Genomic DNA, 6,000 nt, shown 5'->3' with positions numbered 1-6,000 from the left:
AATTCTGCTGTTTTCAAGTTTTTTGTTCACATATTCAAAAAATGTTCCTATCAACGAAAATTTGTTCAGAAATCCAAAGATCGTTCGACTTTTTCAAAATAGACACTTTTATAAAACTAGTAAGCGTGCACGTGCAATGCATGTATAACCATGAGAAGAAGAAAAATCTCGTGTATACATAGTATGATTCTGCAAAGAGCAAGTTAAGTACAGAGAGTGCCCGCAAAAAAAAGTTAAGTACAGAGAGGATTTTTTTTTAGGGTTCTGGCATGTAGTACCGCTAATCAAGTTGTCAAGAATTATACTACCTCCCTAAAGAGAGGGGGGGATTTGTTATCAGGCTGATACTCCAAAAGACTTGTCGACTTACGTGGAGCAAGGCGGCCTAGAACCAAACATTTTTACTGCTAGTTGTTGCTTATTCATAGAGATTTTCTGCAGCTTCTAGTGAAGAATGAAGTCGGTAAACCGTTGAAAACAAAAATAACAGGAGAGTGGTGATTTTGGGATAGAGCGTTTCTTTCATAGTAAGCTCCGGCACAAACTGCGGTCAGGAAATTCATCTCATTCATATTTGATTAGCTTTGCAGACATGTAATTACTCTCATTCTCATTTCGTTAGCTTTGCATACATGTAGCCAATTCGTGCACAAATGCTAGTGAGAACATAGGAAATAAAAAAATAAAAGCATATCACCATATCACATATCATTTGAAAATTGCATTATGTAATTGAACTACAAGATCTGACCGTAGTAGGACTTTTGTCAAAATGACACGTATGAGCCATCATCTCATCTCATGGAACCTCGAAACTTTTAAAATTTATATCTAACCATAACAAATATAATTTGAAAATTGTACTGTTTGATTGAACTACAGAAACTGCAAGTAGTAGAATGCCTTTGTAGGCATAAACACCTTTTACTTTTGTTTCATCTTTTATATCCCTCGCATGAATGATGAACCTGCATATATCGCTTGAAAGAGAGATGCTTGAAAATGAAGGAAACACGAAATCTTGAATATTGTTGCCGACGCCATGACTCGTTGGTGAAGACGTGCCATGGCCACCATAGTCCACACTTTTCCCTACGATCCTAAGTCTGAAACAGAATAAATAAGGAGTCCATAATCCACACTTCAAAATCAGTTTTGCGCAGGACTAACTGGAGCCTTGTGCGTGATTCTATTTGATTGCTAAAGTAGCAGAACAAATAAAATGAATACAACATGAGAAAATAAAATATATACCCAAGTTTGCACTTATTTACAGACATTACACTAAAAACTGTCCAGGAAAATAACATAGAAAGCTTGCTCAAAATAAACAGTATGACGTGATGGTATAAGTCCTGCAGTTCAGTTTCTATGATTCTCTAATACTGAAAGCAATAGCCAAATAACACTATATCGTTCTTTCAGAGTAATAAAATGGCGGGCTCGCTTCAACATCCAATCTAAATGCATGCATCTTACTCAGAATTGCTACATGATCAGGTAATTATGCATGTGTCCTTACTTGTCCAGAACACAGGGGGCTCATGCCTATTAGAAATTGAATTGGCAAGATGTAGAGCCGCCTACTTGCCAACACCTTCAAATGTGACATAAAAATACAGAATAGAATCTTCATGAAACAAAGCTGCAGACAATACCGAAACAAGAAAAAGATGGAGTTTCTAACAGACTCATCCATTCTTCACCATAACTGGAGTTTTCTCTTTTTTTTTTTAATAACTATTAGATGCTGAAAGGATTAAGTCATCCTAGTGTTAAGGCCTCTAGGGCATTTAAATTTGGTCTCAGATAATAAGATTAGTCCAAAATGACGCACCATTTGTATCCCCCATCGGATTTCAAGTACTCTTGAATTAGTTGACACCAAAAATTACTGTAGCGTGGTATGGATTGGATTCTCTTTCCATTTTGAAGTTAAACTGTGATCAACATCTATGCGAAGGAAGTTCACAGAGACTCGACGGCCTGCAAATGCAGAGGAGGCTTGCATACACAGCCTGGGACGCTCAGTAGAATGAACTCGATCTACGCCTGGTTGGTTAGTCTTCCGCAACGAAAAGATGAACTGGATTGTTAGGAATTATGTGAAAATGGACACGCACCAAATCCTAACGAAAATTGCAAGGCTATTGAAAGTACACAAGACCCAGCATCACACGTCAGTTCAACATGCGAAGAAAATGCACAGAGTTGATCCAAGGGACATTAGAATAACTACATACGCAAAATCCAGTTTCAGAATTGCAACATATGAAATTAACAGGAATTCCGGGAATTCCAGTCGTAGCACTTAGAAGTCAGTTTTCAGCACACGGCGTATCAAATAAAAATGCGCATGATTAGAAATTGCCTTTGTCAGAACAGCAACCAAGGACTTTACCGGTGAGGTCTGCGATGAATGCGCGGCACGACCATCCTGTGGTGTTGCTCCCGACATCAAGCAGGTACAGCCATGCGCCACACGAGAGGCTGAATGATGGGGGCGACTGACGAGCAGCACGAGGGAGGCGGACATACAGAGCCGGGTCGGGCACCGTGCACCACAGAAGAGGCGGGCGGGCAGGGCCGACGGCTAGTGGCGAACGGGCCGGCAAGTGAGGAGTGGCAAGCTGCAGGAGCCACTTGAACAAATTATTTTACAAATTACTGTAATGACTAATCGAATATACAAAAGCAATTCACATGAACTGGACAGAGGACTCTGTTCTGTATGTTTCCGAGTAGAAAGGTAACAAACAATGTAAGAAAACGAAATTCTAAGTTAATTCTCACTATTTCTGTTAGTATGATTTTTAAGCACAATGCTAACAGGCTGCAGCACATACAGCTATTAGCTGAAAGAATTTTCTTCTTCTTCCCTTCACTCCCAAGAGATTCGTGGATGAACAGAAGAATGACACTCATGTGGCACAAATTCGTCAATAAAACGCCACAGGCACAGATCGAGAAGCATGTGCTCACCAGATGGTTGGCTAGGATGACCTTGGCGCCCTTCCCCATGAGGAACTTGAGGGACGGCACGGACGGCACGGAGGCACGGATGCGGTTGTCCTCGGTGATGTTCCGGCCGTCGTCCAGCAGAATGTTCAGATCGGCACGAAGGAACACCTTTTGCCCCTGAGGTCCTTGTGGCCCAGGGTGCCCACACTTCTCTTGGTCGCCATTTCCTCCTCGGTCTCCCCTTCCCCTGCACCAAATCCGATGCCGTAAACATCGGAATAATCCACATAGGAACCAGATTCAGACGACTGGAGATTTATCACGCAAGAGATCGACCGGGTTAATGCCAATTGAACAACACATTTCTTCCATTCGAAAGTGAGTTCATGAATCCCTGTGATGATTTTTGGGTGTTCTGTACTACACTGTATTTAAAATCTGCATCTGCACAAATAGAAAGGAAACAAATTTAAGCTGCAGGCGTGTAACTGAAGAAGAAGAACCTTGTCTTATGTCCGAGGGGTCACTTATCCGATGCTGCAGCTGGAGCATCCTCCTCGGCAGGCGGCTTCTCTGCCTGTGCCATGGCTTGCTGCCGCAAGTGGTGGAACGCGGCAACGACGGTAGGAAGGGGAGCAGCATCACCATGGCCTCAGGCGACGCCCTCCCTTGGGCTTGTGACGCCCATCATGGTGGAGATCGTGAAGCCAGCGACGTCGCAGGGGAAGCGGAGACGCGTTGAGAGGAGGCTGCCAGCCCTCTGGAGGAGTGCGAGGCGGAGGAACGCCAACAGCTGCTCCATCGCCGGTCGGTTGGATCTACAGCGGCACCAAGCCGCGTCCATCGCCTGGATCCCGGAGCTGGCCGCCTCTGTGGTAGCGCTCGGAGAGGGGAGACCCCGCGGCTTGGTGCATGTCGGGGGTGGCTCCTCCTCCTCTGCTGCCGCGGCCGCCGTAGTTACTGTGGGGGGGGGGGGGGGGGGGGGGGGGGGGGGGGATGCTGGAGGAGGTGCGAGGCGGAGGAATGCCAACAGCTGCTCCATTGCCGGTCGGTTGGATCTACAGCGGCACCAAGCCGCGTCCATCGCCTGGAACTTCTCCCGGAGCTGGGCCGCCTAGCGCTCGGAGAAGGGAGACCCCGCGGCTTGGTGCATGTCGGGGGTGGCTCCTCCTCCTCTGCTGCCGCGGCCGCCGTAGTTACTGCGCGCAACAAGGCCGCCATAGTTGTTGCCGCCACGGCCGCCGCCGTAGTCGTTGTTGCCCTGATGATAGCCTCGGACGCGTCCGCCATGACCAACCCCTTTGTAGCCACGGCCGCGGCCTCCACCATCACCGCCGCCGCCTTGGTAGGCCCTTCCTCGACGACGAACACCATCGTTGTCGCCCCTTTGGTACCCATGCCTTCTTCCGCCGCCGCTATATGCTGGAGGAGGTGCGAGGCGGAGGAACGCCAACAGCTGCTCCATCGCCGGTCGGTTGGATCTACAGCGGCACCAAGCCGCGTCCATCGCTGGATCCCGGAGCTGGCCGCCTCTATGTGGTAGCGCTCGGAGAGGGGAGACCCCGCGGCTTGGTGCATGTCGGGGGTGGCTCCTCCTCCTCTGCTGCCGCGGCCGCCGTAGTTACTGTGGGGGGGGAGGATGCTGGAGGAGGTGCGAGGCGGAGGAACGCCAACAGCTGCTCCATCGCCGGTCGGTTGGATCTACAGCGGCACCAAGCCGCGTCCATCGCCTGGAACTTCTCCCGGAGCTGGGCCGCCTAGCGCTCGGAGAAGGGAGACCCCGCGGCTTGGTGCATGTCGGGGGTGGCTCCTCCTCCTCTGCTGCCGCGGCCGCCGTAGTTACTGCGCGCAACAAGGCCGCCATAGTTGTTGCCGCCACGGCCGCCGCCGTAGTCGTTGTTGCCCTGATGATAGCCTCGGACGCGTCCGCCATGACCAACCCCTTTGTAGCCACGGCCGCGGCCTCCACCATCACCGCCGCCGCCTTGGTAGGCCCTTCCTCGACGACGAACACCATCGTTGTCGCCCCTTTGGTACCCATGCCTTCTTCCGCCGCCGCTATATGCTGGAGGAGGTGCGAGGCGGAGGAACGCCAACAGCTGCTCCATCGCCGGTCGGTTGGATCTACAGCGGCACCAAGCCGCGTCCATCGCCTGGATCCCGGAGCTGGCCGCCTCTATGTGGTAGCGCTCGGAGAGGGGAGACCCCGCGGCTTGGTGCATGTCGGGGGTGGCTCCTCCTCCTCTGCTGCCGCGGCCGCCGTAGTTACTGTGGGGGGGAGGATGCTGGAGGAGGTGCGAGGCGGAGGAACGCCAACAGCTGCTCCATCGCCGGTCGGTTGGATCTACAGCGGCACCAAGCCGCGTCCATCGCCTGGAACTTCTCCCGGAGCTGGGCCGCCTAGCGCTCGGAGAAGGGAGACCCCGCGGCTTGGTGCATGTCGGGGGTGGCTCCTCCTCCTCTGCTGCCGCGGCCGCCGTAGTTACTGCGCGCAACAAGGCCGCCATAGTTGTTGCCGCCACGGCCGCCGCCGTAGTCGTTGTTGCCCTGATGATAGCCTCGGACGCGTCCGCCATGACCAACCCCTTTGTAGCCACGGCCGCGGCCTCCACCATCACCGCCGCCGCCTTGGTAGGCCCTTCCTCGACGACGAACACCATCGTTGTCGCCCCTTTGGTACCCATGCCTTCTTCCGCCGCCGCTATATGCTGGAGGAGGTGCGAGGCGGAGGAACGCCAACAGCTGCTCCATCGCCGGTCGGTTGGATCTACAGCGGCACCAAGCCGCGTCCATCGCCTGGATCCCGGAGCTGGCCGCCTCTATGTGGTAGCGCTCGGAGAGGGGAGACCCCGCGGCTTGGTGCATGTCGGGGGTGGCTCCTCCTCCTCTGCTGCCGCGGCCGCCGTAGTTACTGCGCGCAACAAGGCCGCCATAGTTGTTGCCGCCACGGCCGCCGCCGTAGTCGTTGTTGCCCTGATGATAGCCTCAGACGCGTCCGCCATGACCAACCCCTTTGTAGCCACGGCCGCGGCCTCCACC

At 52.2% G+C, this 6,000-nt stretch overlaps 1 pseudogene; it reads right to left on the bottom strand.

The window, feature by feature from the left end:
- Positions 1-675: 675 nt before the first annotated feature.
- On the bottom strand, positions 676-3,609 carry LOC123158472 (uncharacterized; annotated as a pseudogene).
- Between the last annotated feature and the right edge of the window lie 2,391 nt (positions 3,610-6,000).

Source organism: Triticum aestivum, chromosome 1D, assembly GCF_018294505.1.
Source record: "Triticum aestivum cultivar Chinese Spring chromosome 1D, IWGSC CS RefSeq v2.1, whole genome shotgun sequence".
Taxonomy (NCBI): Eukaryota; Viridiplantae; Streptophyta; class Magnoliopsida; order Poales; family Poaceae; genus Triticum; species Triticum aestivum.
This window is presented reverse-complemented; position numbering and strand designations above follow the sequence as displayed.